The 15958-nt window shown below is 43.5% G+C and overlaps 1 protein-coding gene across 7 annotated transcripts in view; it reads left to right on the forward strand.

Moving 5' to 3' along the window:
- Positions 1-15958, forward strand: part of TLR2 (toll like receptor 2) — a 165230-nt gene that overhangs the window by 22198 nt on the left and 127074 nt on the right. For 4 of the 7 annotated variants that reach the window (XM_086962318.1, XM_086962317.1, XM_086962320.1 and 1 more), the window contains exon 2: positions 10325-10524. The exons of the other annotated variants lie outside the window; for them this stretch is intronic. The gene's annotated coding sequence lies outside the window, so the exon portion shown is untranslated. The remainder of the gene's footprint in view (positions 1-10324; positions 10525-15958) is intronic. 7 annotated transcript variants of the gene reach the window in all.

The following is a 15958-nucleotide window of genomic DNA, read 5'->3' on the forward strand; positions in this document are numbered from 1 at the left end:
AGAAATCACTTTCTGTGTTAGACAATGGGTTAATGACTCTGTCTTCCAGAATATATTCGTTGGACAATATTGTATCCTCTGCCTTTGATGTGATAGACAGAGATTTGCTAATGTTACAACATGGCCAATCTCAATTACGCTCTATTATAGAATTGGGCTGAACGCTGCAAAATCTTCGTTCAGGCTATGTGCCTTGGCGTTTAATCAACACAACGTCATTATTTTCCAGTTTTAACCTTACTGATAAACAGATCAGTTTGGCACAGAAAGGAGCAGACTATACAATCCTGAGCATCGAAAAACTCGAGAGATTACCATTGACAATGTCAGAGAGTCCTGTCATTGAATGGATAATACACAGAATTATCACAATTCCGATAACAACTTTCCGATTTAAAAAGTGCCTTGAGTACATACCTGCTGGCCAATATGAACAATTGGGTAAAGGATATGTAAAATCCGAATGGAAATTACCATACACTCATTCTTGCTATAGTGACAGTGACAAAAATGTATTTCTTAGTGGTGAGAACTGTAAACATTCACTAAGCGGTATACTTTTGTGTCAGGGTATTAATTTACACGGAGCATGTGATGGAAATTCAAACAACCTTTCATGCCACCAGCTAGTCACACCTGCAACTCAGATAGAGCCCTTCTTTATGCAACTTTCGAACGGGAGTTACATTCTTAGAACGGATCACAGATGTTGTGGCCTCGTGCCAGGGAAAAGTTATCTAGTAGAAGTAACATCCATGGTCAAATGCTGTATGCAAGCATTGTTTCCGAGTGGGCCTGCAGACACAGTGACTCCCATCTGGCCTCGTCTGAATCTCTATTCTATACGAATTGATACATTAAGCAAAATGAAATCTGTACTTTTACAGACAACAGTGCCTATAACGTCATCTAAAGAGACGTATGATCTTCTAGTTGCAAGGACAGCTACTGAAGTTCATGACCTTTTATCAACAAATTGCCCCGTGCATTTCGTAGAAATGTTCAGCCAACTCCTTAACATGTCTAGTGCAACAAGCATCCCAGGCATATTTAAGACAGTCTTTACGGGACTGCTAACACCCTTCCAGGCAATTTTGGGAATCGTTCCTAATTTTGTACACTCTGTTTTTGGCGGCATACCATTATTTTTGGGACTCGTAGCAGGGATTCTATTTTTGACCCTCCTGCTTCGTTATGGCAAGCCTCGGCTCAGACATAGCTCCCATGGGAATGGAAGAGACAATCCTAGCAATGCGCTACCGGGACAGGATAACTAACGTCCTTGGATTGGCCAGGCTGAGAGATCTAAACATGACCTGGTTCCTTTCATTCAGACCGATATGGCAAAATTGCATTTTACCTGTGCTACGGTGTATGCTTTGCGGCGATGAATGCGTGTTGGACATCTGTCTTTCACTTCCATCAGCAGTACCAATGGACGTCGATACTTTGCTCAGTCCAATAACGGCTCACGCATTGTGTTGTCCCCAGCGGCTACCAATCCTGATGACGGCATTCGTGGAGACTCCTGTGCTACAACCAAGTGGTAACAGTGGAGCGAGTGACAAAAGCAACATCATCCAGGTACAACGTTCTGTGAGCATTGCTGCTCCCGACTATGATGACAGCAATCATTCTCACACCTGCCAAGTTACAGCGCTATCTAATTTGGTTGAACTATCACCTGAATTTGTAGACCAATTCTTTGAGAGCCTGTCTGATACGATGTTCTCACCCGTACAGAAACAATAACTTTTAGAAGCTTTTCCGACACACAGCGTTCCCATGAACTCTGAATTCGGCCTTCAGTTTTGATCAACAAAAACTGCAAAAAGCTTTGGAACTCTATGTTTCCCCGTTCAAGCATTACAATTTTTTTTTTTTGATTTGGACAATTTTTCTAATATTGACCTTTTTTTTGGCACGAACAATTCTTTGCTTAGCGTAAAAACTATTCTTAGAGAACAGAAGCTTCACACTTCTATTTCTAAAACACATCTAGAGACATAACAATATTACACCAGCCTCTAGCACATGTTATTACAATGCATTTATATGTGATGATTTATCTCGCCCTTCTTCTGTTAGAGATACTTCATGTGTAATTCTTTTGCATAATCGTTCAATGATTTCATATGCAATAATTTTTTGAATGATTTCTATGCTTTAAAAAACGTACAGTACCTAAATTTCAAGTACGCCTATTTCGAATGCATTTATGTATTTTGGGGTGGGCAATGTTACACATGCATCTAATTGCTTTAGTTTTAGTAATTTGATGGACATGAATACGTGGAGTGGGTGTTGCGTGTTTATCTAGGTTCCTGATCGATACTGTGACCTTATGCCCCTATTCGGCTATAAATCCATTTATTCCCTATATTGGCATAACCGTTCAAGTGCGATTTTCAGAAAAGTCATCTCTGGCCTCACACGAACAGAGCCACATTCCAGCATAGTTCTCTGCCACTTCCTTTGCGACCAATTAGTGCAATGACAGAGTAGAAGTCACTATCTGATATTCCTAGATTAACACTCCGAGTTCTTCAACAAGATAAAAACTCAGCAAACCTGGAAATCCCCGCTTGCTGTGTTTTGATTAGTAATGGAACTCTAATGAGCAACTGATAACTATCACTTCCTAGTGACATCTTTAATTGACGTCTTATGTCCAGCAAACTTGCGTCAACCCGGCACCTGTCAGGTATAAATATTACCAACGCTGCCTTAAGCAATGAGCTACTGTTGCTGATGCTAGCTGCCTGCAAGACCCCGTGTTGGTGAATCTAGCACTTTGTCGCTGCAGCCTGCTGTCCCTGTGGTGGTGAAGCTACTGATACCATTATCGCTGCTAAAGCGCGAACGATGGTGCAGTACGCTTAGGAGCTGAACAGCCGTCCCTCTGCGAAGACATCCAGCAGATTCCAGCTGCCCGCGGACGCTGTCCCCCCTCCTTCCTCGACGCGCTGAAGAAGCCGCTGCCTTTCTCCTGCAGAGAAATCCAGCCCCGGCGTTTCCGGTCTACCCTCGCGGGTGACTGGGATATCGAGAGTGACCCCTGAAGGAGATACCAATCCTCCATCATTCTATTCAGAGGTATGGTGTTGACTAAACCCTTAGACGAGAATTCTTGAAACAAACCTTGGCAAAACCAACTTAACTTAAAGCTACTTACTTACTCCCCTTCCACGTGTTAGGCTTAGGTCAGGCACACTGGGGTAGGCTTAGTTAGAAGCACCAGTTGAGTATGTTAGCCTAATGTACATATGACTGTATATATGTTTTATTGCTTTTAAACCATTGTATGGCTAAGAAACCATATCAATGCTTTTACAGTTCTATTTCGCAATACTTATCTTACTGTACGTACTTTTTATAATAACAAGTCTTGCAATTGTGGCAATACATTTCTCTTGTACGAGAAGAAAGACTGTTCAATAAATGTTAACCCTTTATTGACAAACGCCCGTCTCTCTATTCTCTACATCTCGTGAAAGTAAACTGCACTAGACTGACTGAGTGAAATATATGTCTATTGTTTCACACGACCCTAGAGATTGACTCTTGATCGGAGGAGCAAAGTTGTCATGTTGCACGGTTGTTGGAAAGCTGAATCCCTTCTTGTCTGTGCCAAGGAAGCTGATCACTTCCCATGCAGAGAAGAAAGGTTCCAGTGACCTCTGAGCTAGTTGGTAACAAACCCAATTAAGTTTAGCATAGTCAGTGGAGGCCTGGAATATCCGCAGTTCCACGTCGATACTACTGTTTATGTTATTCCAATGCGCAGGGCCTAGTGGGAAACTAGGAACTACACTACAAGGCACTTCTTTGAAGTCACTCCCACATCAAAGGCACAACTGAGTGTACATACTGAGGCTCGGATCCCACCAACTCAGTCACTTCTGGATCTACAACTGGACTCTGTTAGAATAACTGCTGTGCTGAATCAAGGACTGACTGCTGGACTGCTGACCTGGTAGGCCTGGTTTTCTATTGTGCTACCCTGCTGCTCTCTGACCCTGCTGAGGAGAGCTGGACTCTGCTTTGCAACAACGTGATCTCAAAGGGCTTGTTGGCTTGCCTCCTGCAAAAGAATCAAGGCTATCAAAGTCTCTTCCCCTGCTCCTGTGCCTGTTTCACTGGAAGTGGACCCAGATACTTCCACCAGAGAAATCAACGGGTCTCCATTGATTTCTCTGGTGCAAATCGACGTGCTTAGCAGAACATGTGCATCAACTCTGTTGCAGGAGTAGAACTGGCACAGTGACAGTTGGAAATTTACTTCAGGAAGTCAAATTAATCGGAAATGTTCAGTCCCTTCCATGCAATAGTCGAACCTATGCCATCTTCTACAGTCAGGTCGAGCCCAGACCCACCAGCTCTAATGTCGGCAACAGGGGCGCCCCCATCTCAACAACACCGGGCTCAAAACAGGGTAGTAGACCACAGCATCAAAGTTCACCCTTTCCCAATGCTCTCACAACTCCAGATGATGACATTATGCTAATAACCAATGCAGATACAGACACAAATGCCCACACAGCACCCCATCTAATCCACCAATAGCTGAGGACAACAGCATTGCAAGTTCCCCCAACGCATCCTTTTCAATTACTGAAGTGCAAAAGAAAGCGCCTCAGGAAACAAAATAAGAAACAGGATAAAATCCTGAGAGCAGTTAGCCAGGCATCCAAGATTAAAAACCTTTTCCACCCCATAGCGAACGAGGGCCACTCAGAAACGACCTCACCTGCAAATTTGTTGAGTAGGGACAATGGAACAGCTAATCAACTCTCTGGCAACTCAACAATGCTTCAGGAAGCCAGCAGAGTACGTCAACCTGTGATGCCAGAGACCAATATACCAGCTATAGCTGCTCCACATAAGCCACAGGTCCACGATTTCTGGCACTGGGGCACTCTTCCATCAAATGAGGCAGTCGTAGAGCCACCCGCCCCTACCTCCCCTCCCCTCCCCAACCATTAAAGAAGAGCGAACATTCCATTAGTGCTATCAACCAATTGCCACCTCAGAGGTAGTGCCACCAATGAACAACAGCCTGTCCCATCAGTGCGTTCGATCAATCCAGGCTCTGCTTTAGCTCAAAACCATTTATCCCAAGAACCCAGAGCACTAATAACAATCTTACACCCAGAATAAACCTCTCAAGGTTTTGACGATTTACTGAACCATGGCAACATTATCAAATTTCTGGCCTCTCAGCCAAATCTCTGTCACCTGAACTCCAGCAATATTGGTAGCATATAGTTAATCCCTTCAGCCATATTTCCCTAGAAGGTAGCAATGACTGTGAGTTGGACCACTCTCTCAGCAGTCAGCAAAATATGCGAAAATCAAAGTCTCCTATAAGAATAGGGGAATTTTTTAATCTTACTCCCAAAGCCTTGTTATCCTCACTCTCTTAACTAAACAAGATTTGGAGTGCATCCTCTCTAAGCCCTACTTTGACCATTCCAAAACCTAAAGCCCCTGCAGGCAACACATATCACCAAGAACCTGATCCATGCTCAAACATGCAATAGGCCCCCTCTTCTTCAGTGCCTTCAACAATAAGCAAGTATTAACCATCTCTACCCACAACCAAACAGGTGGACTTTGTAAGCTCACTATATCCCCATAGGAAACTTTGCATGAAATTGGGGCTGGTCCCTCATCATTCAATTGTCTTTCACTTAAAAATGTTGGGCACCATCAACAATCTAGTGGGCATCAGGATGCTTGTGGCAAAGCAGATAAAGAAAACACAGCTCCTCTACTGCTGCTTTGTAGACTATAGCAAGGCCTTCGATCACCTTAATTGTCAATTAATCTGGTCAAAACTCAAAGCCTGTGACATTCCCAAACCCTTATTTTGGGGTATTCAATTGCTCTATAGCAAAACTTGGCCAGGGTAAAGGTGGGCAACAATTGTTCCTACAACATAAAAATCGAACAAGGCGCCAAGTCGAGGTGCATCTTAGCCTCAGCCCTTTTAAATCTACTCATGTGTGATCTGGCACCTGCACTGGACTTGATAATCAGGGATGCACCAAAATTAGCGAATCTCTCCATCACTTCCTTGCTTTATCCTGACAATGTCATCCTCTAAAGCCAAACAGCAACATGTCTACAAAGGTTAACTGACTGTTTACAGCAGCACAGCAGCACCAAATAAATGACGGTGAATTACGAAAAGATGAACATCGTAATTTTTGGCCGGAAAAAGAAATAAAAGGGCATATGGCACCTAAGCAATCACCACCTGACCGTAGCATCAAATTACAAATATCGTGTATGCTGGCTGGATGAAAACGGAGGACACAATCATTTTCCTTCCATACCATTGTGGAAGAGCTTTGGAACGGAGGTGGTGTAGAAACTACGATGCCACCGCCCGTAACGCCTATAGGTCAGCAAGACGGAAATATCATGCTGGAATAAAGTTAGCCAAGAAAGCCCAAGTGTCTAAGTCCTGTACTTTTTAATCTGTACATGGTACCCCTAGTGAAACTGATCGCATCATTTCAGATCAGCACAATATCATACGCTGACGACACCCAGCTCATCCTGGTGTTGGACAGGGAACGGCCTGGTGCCGAGAAAGATCTTAAGGAGTGTCTAGCAGCAACATTTAAATGGATGACTGACAATCATTTAAAATGTAATGCTGGAAAGACAGAAATCTTGCCATTTGGGAATCATAATCTGTTTTCCCCAAAAATGTGTTGGCCTGCTGATGCAGAAGCCCCCCCCAACACAATTACACCTGCTCGTAACTTGGGTATCAAGTTCGACGATCAACTGTCTTTCAAACATCAAGTGGTGGCCGTAGCCGGGACGTGCTTCCAGATTATAAAGGCTTTGAGGAAGTTTTTTGATCTTCTCCCGTAGTCGGCCAGAAAAACGGTCGCAGTGGCCCTAATAAATTCCAGGTTGGATTATTGTAATGGCTTATATGCTGGAGCTAACAAAGCCGTTCTCCACAGGTTACAAATGGTCCAAAATGCAGCGGCCCGCCTTGTATTACGTTGGCCCCGTAGGTCTTCAGCCTCAGCAGAACTTAATGCACTCCATTGGCTACCAAAAGGTAAAAGGATTATTTTTAAGATTCTTATAATCACCTTCAGGGCATTTCAACAGCAAGGTCCAAAATACCTGTGTAATGGGTTCAAAAGATATCACCCGACACGCTGTTTGAGGTCTGCCAGTCAGAATCTGCTCACCATCCCTCGATTCAAGCTGGTAACAAAAGGTGGCAAATCCCTTTTTGTACTGGGCGCCAAGGCCTGGAATAAGCTCCCGCCCTCTTTACGATCATTGTCCCAAGAAACTCATTTCAGGAAAGCATTAAAAACCTGGGTCTTCTCTTTATCTGATGTTGCCTGTAGGGCGCTGGTGTAATGTGTAGTGCAAAGTACAAGTTATCTCTTTTCCCTCCAACCCTTTCATCTGGGTTGGGTGAGTGCCAAGATACTCCTTGAAGTGATAGGAGCGCTATAAAAGTGTCCTTTACATTACATTACATTACATTGTAAAGCAAACAAAACAGCCCACTTTGGAACCCTTACTGAGGATAGTAAAAGCCAAATTCATTTCCACACTAGGTTATGGCTTGGAAGCCTTCCTGGGGAAATTGGGCACTCACTTGCGCGGCCCAGAGTTCTGTTTATAGATCATTGTTTAAGCTCCCTCACCACACCTCTTCAGCCCAGATCTGACTGGAATTTATGGTGTGTAATCAAACTTTAGCATAGAAAAACAGCCTCCTCAAATAACCTCACTCAGCCTGTGTGGCAAGAGTAGGAACTCTGAAGAATCTGATCAGGCTGGAAGTATCATGGGAGAACAAATAAGCACCCCAAAACCCCTGGAAGCTTGCCCTTTCTGACGCCCTGGAGCTCAAAAACGCAGCAACCTACTGGAACTATAATATCTTTCTCCCGGCATTTTGAACTAGTTACAAATAAAGCACTCCACCAAAAATACTTTGAACAGGACTGTCCGACTCTTAAAAGCAGAAAGCATGCAGACCTTGTATTAGGGATCCACGATGAAAGAGGAGTACAAAAATACATCACAGATATATTTTTCGTGTGTTACAAAACCAAGTTCTGCTCTTTTCGAATGGGCAACTTCTCCTTGTTAGACCTTCTTCCCTCATTCTAATCACAGCTTACATCCATTTATTAACTGTCTATGTTAGAAATGAAGTGTTTTTTGTCTCTTTTTTGTATGATGTCAAAAAAAGCAGTTTATTCTTTTACATATTTATTTACATTTACCATGTCATCCCCACTTCTGGTGTAAATTAATTTACGAATTGTGCTACCTATGGAGTGTTAAGGCCTTTTATTCATTGTATTAATTTTACACACTGTGTCAATACACAGTTCTCACTTTGATGGACTTGATTTTCAAAATAAAGTATTATTAAACTTAAAACTTGAACTTGACTGCGGGCTCGACATGGAGGCATTGCTAGTCGGCAGCCCGCATCTCTCTGTTGCGACCAGGATCAAGGTACTAGCCTGAGTGCCTCTTTTCCCCAGCCTGTCCTCCGTCATTGTCGGCCTGAGCTGTTGACTTAGCTCCAGACCAGCGTGACCAGATAACCACTATTGGCACTTATTGCTTCTAAACACGATAACTCTATTTATTCTTTAAAAATTAAAATCTCAACTTCTACTTATTGGATGTTTGTTGTTTTTGTCCAAATGTATTTATAAAATTATTGTCTATGTTTTTAAACCAGTGTGGAGCCTTGTTGTTGTGTTTTCATTGTATTACTGTGTGTGTCTGTGTTGCACAAATACTTTACTCATTGCCTCTTTAGATAAGCCTGACTGCTCTGTGCCAAGCTACCAGAAGGTGAGCACAGGGTATCTTTTAGTGTGTATCTAGTTTACCCTGACTAGAGTGGTGGTCCCTACTTGGACAGGGTGCATATCTTTGCCAACTAGAGACCCTGGGGCATATGTACGAGGAAGTGGCGGAGTGAGGCGTTAGCCATTATGGCTTAACTCCTCCCTCCGCCGCTTTTGAAATGCAAGGCTGCACCATATTTACAAAGATATGGTGCAGTGTCACGTTTCCCCCTGCGCTGGACAAGGCAGCGCACATGGAAAAAGTAAAAACGAGAAAAAATAATGCATTTCTCCTCGTTTCGCCAAGTTATTACCAGGTTTTCCCTGGTCCTAATTTTGGTGCTGCCTCCTGTGTGCGCTGGCCATGTTAATAGTGGCCGCTTCAAAATCAATGGGTGTTGCGGTGGAACGCCCACCACAACTTCCACTGCCCACCCCTTTCACGCTGACCATAGAGTGAAAGGCTAAGCTCCTATCGCCACAACAACGTTGGTAAAAGTGATGTTGTGGTGGCGATAGGGGCTTGTACATGTACCCCGCTATTTCTAACACCTCCAGAGGCAAACCCGTCACCTACTTCTCTTCTTATTGACTGTTGTCTACCTAGCGCATCCACCTAGGATACCTTATAACCTTGGCAGCTGGGTCCATAAAGCAATCACTAGCTCAGTTTGTCAACTTTTGTTTTACCAGTCTACAGCCTTGTTCACATGAGGCACAGGGTCAAGACTGATTTGCATATAGCTGGGTCTGAACTGAGGTGGCGAAGTGAGCTAAAGAATGATGTTGGATTCAACCCAGATCTGTGATTGGGGGTGAGTGTCTGAAAACTTTTAAGCACTCCATCCATCATCTTCTTGTGTTTGCTATACAGCCTTGCGACTCCATCAGGAGTCCGATACTCAGGAACATTCAGAGAAACAGGAAAAGCCTAAGTTGTGAGATGTCAGTCTTCTTTTATTTTTTCATTAAAGTCAGCACTGAAGATGCAACAATTCATTCAACTAATAATGTTCCTTTCAGATGAGTACTGGAAAGAGTCCCCTTTATTATAGGCCAGGAGGTTGATCAAAATATGGCCCCAAGAACAAGCTCCATCTGGGCGATTCTTCCTGGATTAATTGCACTGAGTTAATTGATATACTTACAACTGGGGTGAGCGATCATGGTAGGGTCAGTGAATGTCGAGCAGTAAAGGGGGTGTATGAAAGGGTGAGCCCTAAACCTATACTTTGTGGGTGTTGCCTGGGTGGTTTTTGAAACCAGTCCCGAGACACTCATTAAATCAAAATCACTCCCAGAGTGAAGGACTGATTAGTAAATACAGAGAGTATAAAGAGAGGGGGCTATCACTGGGAATTAGTACGTGTGAGGGTAGGTGTTTCATTGTGAAATCGTACAGTGTAAACAATTTTTAAAAATTGTGTTTTAATTCTTTATTATATGAATGTTTCTTGTAGATATTGAATGAATCATTTTTGTGGACTTACACCAAATTACACTGTCCTGAAGAAGGTGCTTGAATTTGTTCTTAATCCACCAAAACGCTTCAACACATGTCTTGCGCAGAATTGCTTTACGACAAGTGACTATTGCTGATGATAACCTACTTCATCTGGACTTGTGTTTGATAAAGATAATGGATCAGCATATGTAACAGGTACTGTTTTATAGTGTGCTCCCATTTATGGTGAAAAGCTTTTTTAAATTGTTTATGTAATTTTGGGGTTATGTTGCACCTTATAGTGGTGGGGTCACAGAAACAAATCGCATTCTAGATGGATGTGATGTACTAATGGTTTTAACTGTATGATTATATATTTATATGCTTCATGTGGGTATTGTAATTTTCCACATATATGATATTAAAATGTATATAGTCGTATAAATCTTGGTGGCACCTGCACATCACCATAAGAATGATTGCTCTCAGTTCTTGTTTGATCAAATTAAGACAGTGCTAAGTGCTGTTCATCATTTTAACCCCTTCGCTGCTCATGACGAGCTCAGCTCGTCATGCAGTACACTGGTCGTGTGCTTATGACGAGCTGAGCTCGTCATGAACAATGGGATTTCAAGGGAGTTCAGCACCGGAGGAAAATCTCCGTAGCAGCGATGGTGTTAAGCATTTCACATTTGTCAATTTTGAGCCAGCGGGCATTGGCTTTCGTCTGCACAGTGAAGAAGGGTATGGACCCTCCAGTTAATAATAGTGCTCTCGAGAACACACTAAATTCTTCTGGAATATCAATTTTACTGAGCCAAACCAAACCAGTTATTTTTTCAAGAGGTTGATGCAGCAAGCTTTTCTTCTTCTATAGTGGGTGCAGGTTCAAATCCAATAGTTCTTCTCCAGGAATGACCAGGGTAGAGGTGTGTATGGTCGCCAGAAAACAGAGTCCGCTGCATCCAGAGATGAGATGAGTGTAGACAACCTCGCACCAACGCCAGTACATATCCATCAGTGTTTCAGTGCCCCATTCCATTTCCAGAACATGCAGGATTATGCCACAGTTTTCATTCGTGCCCAGTGGAAGCATTCCTTTACCTCTGATGCATAAGGAATACAGTGTAAGTTTCTGTAAAATTATGGGTTGCCCCTTCCTTTCTAGCCAACTGTATTCAACCACCTCTGTATCCCAGATTTCCTGACATGGGGTGTCTATGCTTTTGTATAACCCTACCCTATGAGTCCAATTTTCCTTCGCACCATCAAGCTAGATGGCCCTGGAGAGGAACTCCATGTCGGGAGTCCACTTGTTGTTAAAAAAGAACTGCCCTGGAAACGCTAAGGGCCACCCTTGGACAACAAATGGAGGCAGGAGAGGATGTGTTTTTGCATTACCTTGTGGGTTTTGATACCTCTAAGAATCTCTTCTCTGTGAAGTCTCGGGGCCAAACAGTATCCTCTCCTACAGTGCCTTTCCTGCGCATCCAGTCTAACCCAGTTTCAATATTGGTAGGCTCGGTGAAAAGGTATAGAGCAGTTTGGATGGTCACGTAATGGGTCAGATTTACTACTAGTCTGTGGGGTTCTATGTTGGGCTGAATTCTGGCCCTGATTCTGCATAGGTATTAGTAGAGAAGGTATTTTGCTTTTTCAAGGCATTCTCTTGAGACAAGCTAATTCAATCTGCGCCCAATGCATATGGTATCAGCGAACCAACGTAACATGACCTGGCTGATGTCTTAAAGCCCACAGCGTTCATGTCCTGAAACCATATGTTGTATAAAAGGCCGATGTGAAGTGCATTTGGAATGTTAGTGATTGGGTTGGTGTAATTATAAGTGACGTGGGAGCGATCCCCATGCAAGTGCTATGATAGTCTCAACTCTGTCTCATCTTCCTGCTTCCACACCCTCCGCCTCCTTCGTAACACCTTCAAATGGATCCCCCTCGAACACCGAAAGACAGTCTCTCACGCCCTGGTCACCAGCAGACTCGACTACGGCAATGCACTCTACGCCGGAATAAACAAAAACCTCATCCGCAAGCTACAGAACATCCAGAACGCCGCCGCAAGACTGGCCCTCAACCTGCCAAAACACTGCCACATCTCCCAGCACCTGCGCACACTCCACTGGCTCCCCGTCGAGGCGAGAATCACCTTTAAGATGCTCACCCACGCACACAAGGCCCTCCACGGCACCGGACCAGCATACCGGAACAGCCGGCTCTAATTCCACGCACCCCAAAGGACCCTACGATCAGCCCAGCTCTCCTACGCCGAGGTCCCCCGCACCAGAAAGACCAGATCGGGAGGCCACTCCTTCTCCTTCCTCGCGGCCAAAGCATGGAACGCCCTTCCGCTCCACCTCAGACAGACAACATCGCTCCCCATCTTCGCAAGAAACCTCAAAACCTGGCTCTTCGACAGACCCCCTCCTTGATGGAATGGAACCTCCACCCCCCCAACCCTAGCGCCTTGAGACCCTTACGGGTGAGTAGTTGCGCTTTAACAAAATCCTGATTGATTGATTGATAGTTTCTGAACAGACTCCATTTGGACAGATGGCTCTTTAGCAGCGAATAGGTGCGACAGCACCCATACTAGACAGAGGAAACATAGAAGTGCAAATATACATAACTTGTAATTGAACATTACAGGTTTTTGATATCAATCTAGGGGACATGCTTGTGGTCCTCTGGTTATCAAGTGTTTTCATTCAACAGTTTGATCGAAAAGTTCACAGTGCAGTTCGTAATTTTGATTCATACACTTTAGATCCTCGTTGGGGTGATGTTGTGGCAGCTGAAATGTTATGCACTTGGAGATTTGATTGCAGACCTGTTGGATAAGACCTTGGTTCATTTGTTAATTCAGAAATGCATTGCATGTGCGCCGTTGTTTTTGATCATTTCTTCAGGTCCCTATCTCCCCATCAGAGGTGTGTTCTTCATACTCAATTTACGCAGATTTTTTTGTGAAGCAAGGGAAGGTGCCCCGGGTGTGGTATCTTTTTGGTGGTTAAAGATTAAAAGCGGCTTATGGGTTATCAGGCGAATGATCTATTTTATGAGTCTTCATACTTAATTGGGTGCTTGGATTAGTGTTTTATGGAGTGTTCTTATGATCATAGGGGTGAATCTGCCAGTTTTTATCTACAATTTTTATGGGTCTCACCATTTTCCTAAACCCTGTTTCTACTGATGTGTGCTCATGGGCACCATCAGTGCGGATTGCTTTAACCTAAACGTGCGAAGGGCTGTACAAGGAGGGGGTGTATCATTGTTAAGTGTTAGTGGTGTTTGCACTGTGCCCCGAGATCACGTGTGTCTTGCCGTGTTCTTCTCAAAGCATGCAATCCATTTTCCCGCTTCATCCAGCAATGGTAGTAACTTTGTCCTTAGCCCTTCCTTGTGTATTTGAGCCCACTGCACATAGATAGTCCCTGATGTGCCCTTCTGTAGCAGTGGGTACAACTTTGCTTTGGGTAACTCTACTGGTTGCTCCTTAACATGGTGTTCCAATATTTTATGAATCCCTGCATGTAGGGAAACTTCCACTCGGGATCTCCACACCCATGCTGGATGCAGTCTTCCGCTATGGTGATTTCCTCTCGTTTGCAGGATCCCTCCTTCACCCAAGGTCTATTTTACCGGTCTTTTCCCTTGGTCTAGTAGGTTAACAGGCAGCAGAATGGCTGTGCAAAAGTCTTGCCTTCCTCTCTGGCCACTATCTCCTTTGAGGTCAGTCTATCTATAGGATGCCTATCTTGGGGGCAGATGTATCATTACCATCATTTGCGATTCTCAAATAGCGATTTTTTAGAAATCGCTATTTGAGAATTGCAAATTGGGATGTATGTAGAAAATTGCTATTTTTTGGCGATTTCTTAAAATTCCTTAATTGCGATTAGAAAATTGCTAATCGCAATTAAGGAATCATTTCCCATTCATTTCTATGGGCCAGGAGGCCCATAGGAAGGAATGGGAAGTTATTCTCAATTTGCTAATCGCAAATTGAGAATAATTTCAAGGGTGTAAGGGTGTCTTAAGGACACCCTGCTGTACCCCTGAAATTTACATGTGTGCGCATATGGCGCACATACATGCCCTAAGGGCATGTATGAGCGCCACATGGCACCTTTACTAATGCCAAAAAGTGCATTTGTAAAAGAATTAGCAAATTACCTACAACTACAAGTTGGTGGTAATTTGCGATTTCTTAGTGTAAATTCGTAAAACCTGAATGCTTCATAATAGCATTTAAGGAATCGCAATTTGCGATTCCTTAAATGCTGACGCAAAATTAAGGAATCGCAAATTTTGTGATTCCTTAAGTTTGCGATGCGATTTCAATGATACATCGCATTTTCCGTTTTTTTTGTCGCAAACGCTGCTATTTTGCGAATCGCCGCGTTTGCGACAAAAAAAAAAACGTTTGATACATCTGCCCCTTGGTCTCTTGTTTCTCAGTCAGCCCCTCTCCTTTGTTTAAAATTTGGTGAGATTCGGATCCCAGCCAAAAGCCTCTCCTCTAAATCTACCTCTGACTTTTCCGAGATCGGTGTCCTGTGCCCACCCCTATTTTCCTCATGTGGTGGCCCGCTGTTCTGTGCTCCTGCTGTGCATCCTGACTGTGAGCTCTTTCTCTTTCCCTCCTTAGCTTGCACCTTTCTTCTACATGCCGTCTACATTGCATCTTTTGCTCTGAGCTCTGCGCTGTTCTTTTTGGTCCGGCTTTGCCTTCAAATTTGCTCTTTGTTGTTTCCTTGTCTACCTGAATAAGTCCTATTGCCCCACCCTCGTTATCGGATCCCTGGGGACTGGGGCCCCTTTCCTCACTCACGCTAGCCAAATCACTGTCTAGAACTGCTACAAACCTCACTTTCAGTCATGGGTGCTCACCTAAATCAGTGAGGGTGCATGTTCTCCACGCTGCTGGGGTTCTATGTGTGGGGCGTGACGGATGGAGTGGACAATCTTCTGGGAGCCTGTGTATCGGACTGGGGTTGCTCTGTGACTGCCTTGGCATGCTGGCCTGTTAGTCTCTCATGCCTGGGCCTAGCCGCTCATTTTTCTGTGGGAGGCCCGCCAACATCTTTAACTGGCAGATTAGTGTATCCTAATGCAGGGAGAGTGGGCGATAGCACCTCCATCCGTCCTGTAGTGGGGGAGATGCTGATACCTCGTTTGCTACCTGCAAGGCAGGACTGTTGATCTGGGCCTCCTTGGAGATGGCCCATAGTTCTAATAATGCCTCTCTCTTATCTTTTTTTTTTCTTTTTTTAAGTTTTTTTATTGAGAATTATTTGACACAATATAAAAAAACATTACATTCATTCAATTGATTATACTACCAAACAAATATCAAAAATCATCTGCCTCCAGCATGAAGAGAGATAAAAGAGCCATTAAGATCCCATAAAAACCTACAACATAGAGAGAGACAATTAATACAGTTATATATACAGGTATTATATAAAATATAAATACAATATATATATATATATATATATATATATATATATATATATATATATATATATATATATATATATATATACAAAGAGAGAGACGGGTCAAGGAGAAAGCAGCCATTATATACACCTCTATACCATTTCGCACCTTATAATTGATTATTGCTGCA

Source organism: Lissotriton vulgaris, chromosome 3_1 (genome assembly GCF_964263255.1).
Source record: "Lissotriton vulgaris chromosome 3_1, aLisVul1.2, whole genome shotgun sequence".
NCBI lineage: Eukaryota > Metazoa > Chordata > Amphibia > Caudata > Salamandridae > Lissotriton > Lissotriton vulgaris.